This window comes from Labeo rohita, chromosome 1 (genome assembly GCF_022985175.1).
Source record: "Labeo rohita strain BAU-BD-2019 chromosome 1, IGBB_LRoh.1.0, whole genome shotgun sequence".
Taxonomy (NCBI): Eukaryota; Metazoa; Chordata; class Actinopteri; order Cypriniformes; family Cyprinidae; genus Labeo; species Labeo rohita.
Window position 1 is genome coordinate 16891209 of NC_066869.1, and position 11082 is coordinate 16902290.

The window sequence follows — 11082 nt, forward strand, 5'->3', positions numbered from 1 at the left end:
AGTTTCACTGCAGCTTAAAATGACTATACACAATTCCACCCAAGGAATAAGGATCTTATCTAGTGAAATGATTGGTAATTTCAAATTTATATACATTTTAACCACAAATGTCTATGCACTTCGGTTCAAAAAGGTAAAGCAGGGTAAAAAAACTCATCTCATTTTCTCCTCCAACTTCAAAATCATCCAACATGGTTGACTTTACCACACACATGATTACATAATGCGTGAGGTCGAGCTAGTGCAAGACAAGCATTTGTGGTTAAAAAAACATATCAATTTAAATTTTTTTTAGAAAATGACCAATCTTTTTGTTAGATGAGACCCTTGTTCTTTGGCTGGGATTGTTTTGAGCTCTTTGAGGATGCATTGAAACTGCAATTTGGACCTCCAACCCCTTGGGCACCATTTAAGTTCACTATATGGAGGAAAATCCTGGTATGTTTTCCTCAAATTACTTTTCGACTGATTAGAGAAAGACATGAACATCTTGGATGACAAAGGGGTGAATAAATTATCAGGACATTTTTATTCTGGAAGTGAACTAATCCTTAACGTTCTTACGTCAGGGGAGGAATATGGCACATGACGTATCTACAACGTGTTTACACCTGTTTATATTAACCATGGGTTACTGTGGTGTAAACTCTGCTTAACCTAAGGTAAAGGTAAGTTTCAGAACCGTTATTCACTCGGGGTTATGAAACCCTGCTTCTAGACGGCGTTAGCAAGACGCTTAAGTTATATTAACGTGTTTTGAACGGTTACAGAAATACTTCGTGTAATATAAGCACTAGATGCAGCGTTTGAGGGGAAAAAAATGTCAAATGGTGACGGAAAACACGTGAATTGGACTTAAGAAGAGAACATTCTTACCTTTATAGTCCGAAAAAGTCTATTCTGGTAAACCTGATTTTACGTCGGCGATATGAGGGCGCGCAAATATAGAGCCGTTATGTAAATATCGCGCGCTAATTGTTAATTCCCGGTAAAGTATGAACAATATGAAACGTGAAGCAAAATAACCAAAATTCTATTTATCCGGGGTTAACTAGACTATTTAAAATGTGAAAAACCGTCAGATCATCTAAATTAAATATTTGTGTCCTTCAGACCATCTTTAGCCTGTTGACATGTACTTCTGAACATTGACAGATTTAATTTAAAATTTATTGTGACAAAAACGGACTAAATGTATTGATCATTTATATCCAGATACACATTTTTCCGAGAATAAATCAAACAGTTCTGAGTCCGGTTGATGGATAAACTTAATACGACAACGTAAACCCTATCCATTTGGAATAAAGCCATTAATCTGAAGCATCTCGTGCTTAATGTATTATATTATTTTAAAATGTATTTCCTAGGGCACATTACCCTGGTAAAAAAAACAGCATATGCTGGTAGGTATGTTTTGATGCTGGTTTAAGCTGGTCCTTTGCTGGTTTATGCTGGTCCTTGACCAGCAACATGACCAGCATAAACCAGCAAAGGATCAGCTTAAAACAGCATCAAAACATACCTACCAACATATGCTGTTTTTTCCACCAGGATATACAATTTACATTTACCCTATCATGTTAATAATGCAAAGGAGAGCAAGTAGAAAATACAATATTACGCAGAAAGTTAGTTATGAAATGTTTGTTCTTTCTAGAGTAAAACACTGACAGTTTGAGCATTTTCATAGTATCTAATTTGGAAAAATAGACTTCCCAAACTTATTCTTGTTAAGTATGGCTGCTGTTGTCACCGGAAAATCGTTTACCCTGCAAGCACCAGTCAGAAAGCCAGAAACAGGGAAGTGTGAAAATAAAATACTCTGATGTTATGTCAAAAATGAGAAAGCCCTCCTCCTAATGCCACCACTTCTGACTAGCAATAGCTAATTTTTTACAGTTGTGATGTAAACTGACTATTAAAATTGGATAAGCCTATAATTATGCCTTATGGGCACAAAACATAAATAGATAGTTCAGAAGTGTTGGACACTTTCTAGTTGTCTAACATCAGTGGAACATGTTCATCTGCATGAACTTGAGGAGATCTGACTTTTCATGTATTGAAAATCATCTCGACGCCAGTTTCTTAAACGTTTAGTTGCTGCAACGATGGCTTAGTTCTGAAATTATTTCTGAGAAAAGTTCTAGCAGCACAGATAACACTTGGTTTGACATTTTGAATGCAGTGACATTCATTCATTTGTAAGTGTGGCATAAGTGTCCAAATGCTTTTTGGGGCCACGGTATCGTTTTTCATTTTAATGGCTGTATAGCGAGCAGAACAAATGCCTTCTGTGAAAGTCCCATAGTTGCCTGTGGACGTAGACAAATCCATAAACACATTTGGACTATTAATCTAACTGACCCCTCGTCTCCTGTTTGCAGGAAATGCTGACATCAGAACAGCGAGTATGACCATTTCGCTGACTTTAAAGCCTAAGAAATGGGTTAGGCTGAAGGAAAGTCTGAAACTTGACTTGGCCACCCTCTTCAGCGCTAATGGCTCCATCACGTTAACAAATTTGTCACGGTAACTGGACTCAGTATTCGCTTCGGAACAACACAGCGGCGCGTTCAACTGCCAGGGCTGAGGTGATGTAACATGAGCTTCCTAGAGGACTTTTATCGTCATTTGCTCTCTGAAAGCATATTAGAAACCGATCTGTGTGTGTTTGTACTGTAAGGAGAGTGATTCCAGAGCAGAAGGTTGGAAAGTTCAAAGCATTTAATGCTAAGACGCTTGCACTCAAATTTAGCCACAAAAACATTAGCTCTGATCCAAAACCTAGTGAGTTGCATACACAAGCAGCATTTTAAGATAGCATGGACACATTCCCAAAACAAAAACTGTTTCAAATGGTAGGAATCATAACAATTCCTCATTTTAGCTAAATTGTAATGCCCGGAACACACCAAGTTGATGGTTGGCCGCCGGTTAACGTCAGGCCATGGGTGACGTGTTTCAGGCTAGTTTTTGCTGTGTTTTCCACAGGCGGCTGCAGTCGGGCTCACATTGGGAGTTCTGATTCAGCATGTAGAGTCGCGTTGGGGCCCTCGGCAAAAGAGAGTGCTCTGATTGGCTTTTCAGCTAGCAAATCAGTGCACAAGAAGTAAAATGGAACTGACAAAACCAACCAAACGACAAGTCTAGAGGGCACACACATTTTGTTGCATTTCTTATTGCATGAATTATTCTCAGAATTGTGAAATAAAACCTTGCAATTGCGAGTTATAAAGCTAATTTTGAAGGGGGGGTGGTGGGGGGACTGATGTTCTCAGAATTTAAAGTTTATGTCTCACAATTGTATGTTATAACATATAAACTCGAAATTCTGAGAAAAAAAGTCAGAATCGTGAGTCTTGCAATTCTGACTTTATTTCTCAGTATGGCAAGTTTATATTATGCAATTTTTACTTAAGAGAGTCAGAATTGCGAGATGTAAACTCTCAATTGCGAGAAAACAAAATCAAAATTGCGAGATGAAAAAATAGGGAATAACCTTTTTTATTATTATTTGGTGACGGTAACAGGCTGCCAATGTGCAGTGCTAGTTCCAGTTCCCTTTTTTGAATGGCAATATAGATTACTGCCACCTTCAGGTATGGAAAGGTATTTACGCTCACACAGGTGCTGAACACACATTGTGGTTTGCTATCGTTGCTAGTTTTTTGACGATGCCTTGGTGTGTTCCGGCAGGCCTTTCCATATTGCATTGCATCCATTAGAGATGGTAGAGAAAGCAAGAGAAAAGTTGATTATTAATAAGTTCATATCCAGTATGTCAATAAAAATAGACTAAATGTTGGTCTATTTTGGTGGGGCTGTTCTAACAGCCAACATTCTAATGACAAACTCTATTAAAATCAACTGTGAGTCATATTTTCAGAGCAGTTCATGTTGCTAAGCGTTCCAAAACCTCTGAGGATTTCAGTTAGAATGCTCCCTTTGAAGGCAGCTTACTAAATAGGCACTGGACAACAAGGAAGTACGCTAGGGTTTGGAACAAAACCATTGTAAAATTAGCATACGTTTCAGATCTTAAAAATTCATGTACACTCACACATTGCCCTGAACACAGACTAACAAGGGTCTCTTGCAGGCACAGCAACTTAGTAGACGACACACACACACACACACACAAATTCACGAACCCTGAGGAGATGGGGGCCATTCCTGCAGAAAGACTTTCCCAGTGCAGCCACACCCGGAGCAGACGCATTTTAGAGCCAATAATTAGTTCCGTACCATGACTCAGCCTGCGAATGTGTGTGTGAGACGCCGAAACAGACACGAGAGTGTGTGGGAACTCAGTGATGATGATGTCAGTTTTCCTTTAGGCCGAAGAATGTGCAAAATAAAATGAGAGAGGGAGAAAGACAGGGAAAGAACAGCAGCCTCCCCTCAGGGTTTAGTCAGCAATTTAGACTGCAGTTGCATTGACAGTTTATTTACACACTAACAGAGGCAGTTTGCCTCTAATTATATACAGAGATTTGCATACATATGAATGTTTTAAACTGTTGCTAGGGCATCGCTAGGCCGTTGCTGCGGTGTTCTAGGGAGTTGTCAGGGTGTTGCTAGGCTGTCGCTGTAGTGTTCTTTGCAGTTGCTAGGGTATTCTGGGGTATTTTAGGCTGTTCCTGGAATGGCTGTTGTTGCAATGTTCTAGGGTGTTGTTAGGCTGTTGCTGTGGTGTTTCATGCAGTTGCTAGGCTGTTGCTGGGGTATTTTAAGATGTTGCTAACCTGCTATAGGAATGGCTGTTGCTGTGGGATTTTAGGGAGTTGTTAGGGTGTTGCTAGGCTGTTTCTGTGGTGTTTAAGTCAGCTGCTGGGGTGTTGCTGTGGTGTTTAATGCAGTTGCTAGGGTGTTGCTGGGGTATTTTTGGCTGTTGCTAAGCTGCTTCTGGAATGGCTGTAGCTGCGTTGTTCAAGGGAGTTGTTAAGGTTTTGTTAGGCTGTTTCTGTGGTGTTTAAGCCAGTTGCTAGGTTGTTGCTGGGGTATTTTAGGCTGTTCCTGTAATAGCTGTTACTCTGGGGTTTTAGGGAGCTGTTAGGGTGTTGCTAGGCTGTTGCTGTGGTGTTCTATGCAATTGCTAGGGCGTTGCCAGGGTATTTTAGGTTGTTGCTGGAATGGCCAATGATGCAGTGTTCTTGGGATTTGTTAGGGTCTTGTTAGGCTGTTGCTTTGTTTTAATTAGTTGCTAGGGTGTTGCTGGGGTATTTTAGGCTGTTGTTGGAATGGCTGTTGCTGTGGGGTTTTAGTGAGTTGTTGGGGTGTTGCTACACCCTGTACTATGCAGTTGCTAGGGCATTGCTAGGCTGTTACTGTGGTGTTCTAGGGAGTTGTTATGGGGTTTTAGGGAGTTGTTAGGGTGTTGCTGGGGTGTTATTAGACTGCTGCTGGAATGTTCTAGGCCATTGCTAAGGCATTGCTAGGCTGTAGCTGCGGTGTTCTAGGGAGTTGCTAGGGCATTATTATGCTGTTGCTGGGGTGTTTGATGCAGTTTCTAACCTGTTGCTGGAATGGCTGTTGCTGTGGTTGGTGTTTTAGGGAGTTGTCAGGGTGTTTCTAGGCTGTTGTTGGGGTGTTACTAGATTGCTGCTGAAATGTTCTAGTCTGCTCTGTTGGGGTTTAGGGAGTTGTTAGGGTGTTGCTAGGCTGTTGCTAAGGTGTTCTATGCATTAGCTAGGGTATTGCTGGTGGATTTTAGGTTGTCGCTAAGCCACTGTTGGAATGTTCTGGACTGTTGCTATGGGGTTTAAGGGAGTTGTTAGGGTGTTGCTAGACTGTTGCTAGGATATTCTATGGATTGCTAAGGCATTATTAAGCTATTACCATGGTATTCTAGGGAATTGTTGGCTGTTGCTGTGGTGTTCTATGCAGTTGCTAGGCTGTTGCTGGTGGATTTTACACTGTTGATAAGCTGCTGTTACAATGTTCTAAGCTGTTGCTATGGGGGTTTAGGGAGTTGTTAAGGTGTTGCTGGGATGTTATTAAGCTGCTGCTGGAATGTTTTAGGCTGTTGGTAGTCTGTAGCTGCGGTATGCTAGAGAGTTGCTAGGGCATTGCTATGCTGTTGCTGGGGTGTTTTATACAATTGCTAGGGTGTTGCTAGGTTGTTACTGGAATATTATAGACTGTTGCTAGGGTGTTATTAGGCTGCTGCTGTGACATTCTAGGATTTTGCTAGTGTGTCGCTAAGCTATTGCACTGACAAATAGTTTTTCATACACATGAAGTTGTAACATGAAAATATTTCAGATTGTTATTATTGTTCATTTGACATTTTGGTCAGACAGTCTCTTCCTGTCTAAATGAATGGTTCTTGGCAGGAATAAGCTGTAACATGGACCAGTCAGGATGTTGTTAGTCAAAAATCCCATCTTATGAAGTCAAAGAACATAAAAAGCACATGCTTTTGCGCTAATAGCATATGAGGTCAGTGAAAACATCCGTTCATTATGGTGAAGAAAGTGGGAGACAAAGATGTAAACAAAGTTCATTTTATACTTCAAGTATCAATAAAAGACCCATTTGTGTGTGTTGTTAGCGTAGCAACATGCTAAACATAAACACTTCATGCTTTCATGCTAATAGCATATGCTAATAATCAGACTGAGAAAACAAGCCATAAAACCACACAAACTCCCATGCACAGATCACACAGCACAAACCCAGTGACACACTCCTGCTTCCTCTTTAGTTCCTTTAATCACTCTGAAACATGAGAGTGTTTAAGAGAGGTCATAAAAACAACATACCGCCTTACAACTGAGAGAGAATATGGCCTTTATCTAGAACGTTCCTGTGCCATGCTTTTTAAGGTCTCTTTTATCTGAGCTGAAAACAAAAGCTGGATCTTTGCTTTCAGAGGGAGGAAATGTGTGATCAAACAGAGACGGCCCATGTAAGACGGTCTAGATTTCAGGGCTTCACCATTAGTGATTAGCTTATCTGGAGAGGTGTAACTTCTTCAGAGTGATAACAGTCTGATGTTGTGGATATTTCCCACAGTATCATATCCTTGACACAGAGCTACATAGGGCTACTTAAACACTTCACAATTGTTGCTAGAGTCTCAATTCTATGCGTTGGTTGTTGATTGGAAAGAGGTAAATCTGAATGGAAGCTTGAAGTTGAATCTAAGAATGGGCCGAGGTTTAAGTGGACAAAATGATTGGAGAAATCTTGCATACAAGACAGAAGTCTGTTGTTAAAGGTCAGTTTAGGATATTTGGATCAAAAATTATGAGCTGGAATCCACTACTCGACAAACATTCTCCAAGAAAGAGCCACTTTTGTAGACTGTACTTTTATTTTTAAAAGTGTGGTAGAGCTGATCCTGTTTTAGATGCTGAGAGTCCAGCTCTCCCTGTGGACTGACACTGGGCTGTTTGTGTGTATTTGATCTCACCCTACAGCGCAAACTGTTGACAAACCACATGCTATTGCAGTGAGTGAGGAATGTGGGTCAGGCTCAAGAGAAAGCAACAGTCTGACCTGTTCAGACCCTCGGAAGATCAAAAACAAAGTCAAGATTCGCAGATGTACTGCCAAGAACATACACATTGCATTGTGTTTTTTGCACTCATACATGCACATTTCTGTGGTGTTGGTGAGGGAGAATAGTGTATCCCCAAATTAATTTTTTTAAAGCATTTATGACATTTATGAAGCATGATGTTCAGTTCCCAGAATACTTCCCAGTCATGTTTGACTGACTACGATTCATTTGTTCCCGTCAAACGATTACTACCTCCACCTGTGACGACATCATCAGTGCATCATCTCTTACATCACATACCAGAAACTCCTGGAAAAAAGGTGTGTCTAGCAGACTCTGTTATCACGATTTTGATGCGTCTGCAGTTACAGCTAAAGCTACTGGGTGTGTCAGAGCTGAGATACAGATCAAACCATCAAAACAAAGTTTACAGCACCAAGCCTGAAAGTTTAAAAATGGACTCAAATCTTGCCTATTTATATATAGGCAGTGGCTGGGATGTTCTCTGGAGTTGTTAGGGTGTTGCTAGGGTGGGGTGTTCAATATAGTTGCTAAGGTGTTGTTAGGCTGTTGCTAGAGTATTCTATGTTGTTGCTGCAGTGTTCTAGAGAGTTGTTAGGCTGTTGCTAGACTGAGGTGTTCAAAGACTGAGGACTCAAATCTTGCCTGTTTCTAGGCAGTTGCTGGGATGTTCTCGGGAGTTGTTAGGGTGTTGCTGGAGTATTCTGGGTTGTTTGCTGCAGTATTCTAGGGAGTTGTTAGGATGTTGCTAGGGTGTCATGTTCAATGCAGTTCCTAGGGTGTTGCTAAGCTGTTGCTTGAGTATTCTAGGCTGTTATTGCACTGTTGTTGCAGTGTTCTAGGGAGCTGTTAGGGTGTTGCTAGGGTGGGGAGTTCAATGAAGTTGCTAGGGTGTTGCTAGGCTGTTGCTGCAGTGTTGCTGCAGTGTTCTAGGGGGTTGTTAGGGTGTTGCTAGGATGGTGTGTTCAATGCAGTTGCTTGGATGTTGCTAGGCTGTTGCTGCAGTGTTGTTGCAGTGTTCTAGGGAGTTGTTAGGGTGTCGCTAGGGTGGAGTGTTCAGTGCATGTGCTAGGGTGATGCTAGGCTGTTGCTAAGGTGTTGCAGCATTCTAGGGAGTTGTTAAGGAGTTGCTAGGGTATCGTGTTTAATGCAGTTGCTAGGCTGTTGCTAGAGTATTCTAGGTTGTTTGTTGCAGTGTTCTAGGGAGTTGTTAGGGTGTTGCTAGGGTGTTGTGTTCAGTGCAGTTCCCAGGGTGTTGCTAAGCTGCTGCTAGAGTATTCTAAGCTGTTGCTGCAGTGTTGTTGCAGTGTTCTAGGGAGTTGTTAGGGTATTGCTAGGGTGTTGTGTTCAATGCAGTTGCTAGGGTGTTGTTAGGCTGTTGCTGCAGTGTTGTTGCAGTGTTCTAGGGAGTTGTTAGGGTGTTGCTAGGGTGGGGTGTTCAGTGCAGTTATTAGAGTGTTGCTACGCTGCTTCTGGAATGTTCTGAAGTGTTGCTAGGCTGATTCTAGTGTATCACTAGGGTGTTGCTGTGGTGTTCTGGGAAGTTACATTGTTGCTAGGCTGTTGCTGGGGTGTGCTATGCAGTTACCGGGGTGTTGGGGCATTTTGGGCTGTTTCTAGGGCAATTTCAGTGCATTGTTAGGCTATTGCTAGGGTGTTCTATGAGGTTTTGCTAGGGTGTTTCTAGGCTGCTGCTGGGATCTGTTGTTAGTGTATCACAGCTGTTGCTGTGCTAATCTTGAGTTGTTAGGGTGTTGCTAGACTATTCTGTGGACTGACAAAAAAGATGTTATGACAGATACATTTTTAAATTCAAATTTCGCACAATTTCTCATTCTGATAATATTGTTTGTAACAAAATCTATTTGGTTAATTAGAAAAATGCAAAACAAAAATATTTTCACTAGTCTTAAGACTGTGTGTGTGTGTGTGTGTGTGTGTGTGTACTTGTTTTTGCTACATTGTGGGGACCAAATGTCCCCACAAGGATAGTAAAACCTGAAATTTTTGGCCTGCGGTCCCCACAATGTTAAAAAATTATTAAAAATAGTAAATGGTGTTTATCTGAAAGTGTAACGATACAAACATGTTTTCTGTGAGGGCTAGGTTTAGGGTTAGGGTTGGGTTAGGGGATAGACAATATCGTTTAGTCAGTATAAAATCTATAGAAGTCTATGGAAAGTCCCCACAATTCACAAAAACAAACATGTGTGTGTGTGTGTATGTGTGTGTGTTTTCTTGTTTGCATGCAGGTGAAGGAAAATTATGCACATTGCTTCTTAAAATTTCCTGGGAGTGAGACAGAGCGGGGAAAAGAGGACAAAAATGGGAGAGGGGAAAGGTTTCTCACTAATGGGTGTAAGTGGTTGCTGTCATCAGGGTAATTGCCCTACAGCCTATTCAAGTAATGATGGAGAAGCTGCAGTACCAGGTGTTACACTCACAACACACCCTGCCAACACACAAACACAAACTTCATTCCTTCTTGGGGATATGCTGCCGGAGGCTGTTGTCCTTTAAAAGTGGTAGTCAATATGAAAATGAGGTGAAGGAATAATGCTGCAACATAACTGACTAACCACATACTCAAACACACATGTATTTGCACACAAACAAGAGTGGACTTTAAATATAGTCACTTTTTTAAGGAAAAAACATGCTTTGGCAATCATAATTACGAAAAAAACAATCAAAGTAATGAGATACTAAGTAAGAATTATGACATAAGTAGTCAAAATGATGAGATAAACAGTAATAATTACAAAAATCATGGTTATGAATATTACTTTTAATAGTTAAAATGATGACCCTTTTGTGTCATATTACATTATATCATAATGATGACTTTATCTCATAATTAGTACTCAAGTTACTGTCTCATAATTGTCACATTGTATCTCATAATTCTTACTTAGAATCTCATTATTTCACATTTTATGTCATTATTTGCGAAAGCATGATTTTTTTTTCTTATGTAGCAGAATTAGTTTTCTAAAGCTGTCTGTAATGCTTTGGCAGTATTTTATGCATTGAAGTATTTTGACAAGTTGAATTGGTTGTCAATAGCAGGTGTAAACGGGACCTGTGTCTGCACATGCCCAGAGAGAACCACTGCTGATTGGGGGATTTGAATGGGATTGGGGGGTGGGGGCTAGATTAGGCGTGTCACAATAATACAAACTAGTTTCCCACACTGACTACTTGTGTTTGTGTGTGTGATAGATGACTGCCATATAGCCCTGAGCTTCTACCAATTAGCCAGTTTAAATAGTTATTGCCCTCTGTCAATCCTTCAGAAGCTGCCATTTCTCTTTCTCTGTCTTCTCATGGCATGGGAAGACTGGAAACTGTTTGAAGAGAGATGGAATTGAACGCAATAAAGCATCCCACTAACTTTTGGGAAATAAACAATAACCTTAATACCGGGAAGGACTATGACACATGTTTTCTGTAAAGCTACTTTGTAGTCTATTACGACTGTCCGTTTCTGTGAATCTGAGACGTGGATGCAGGCTAAAAACTAAAAACTGAGAAAGGCACTCCCTCTC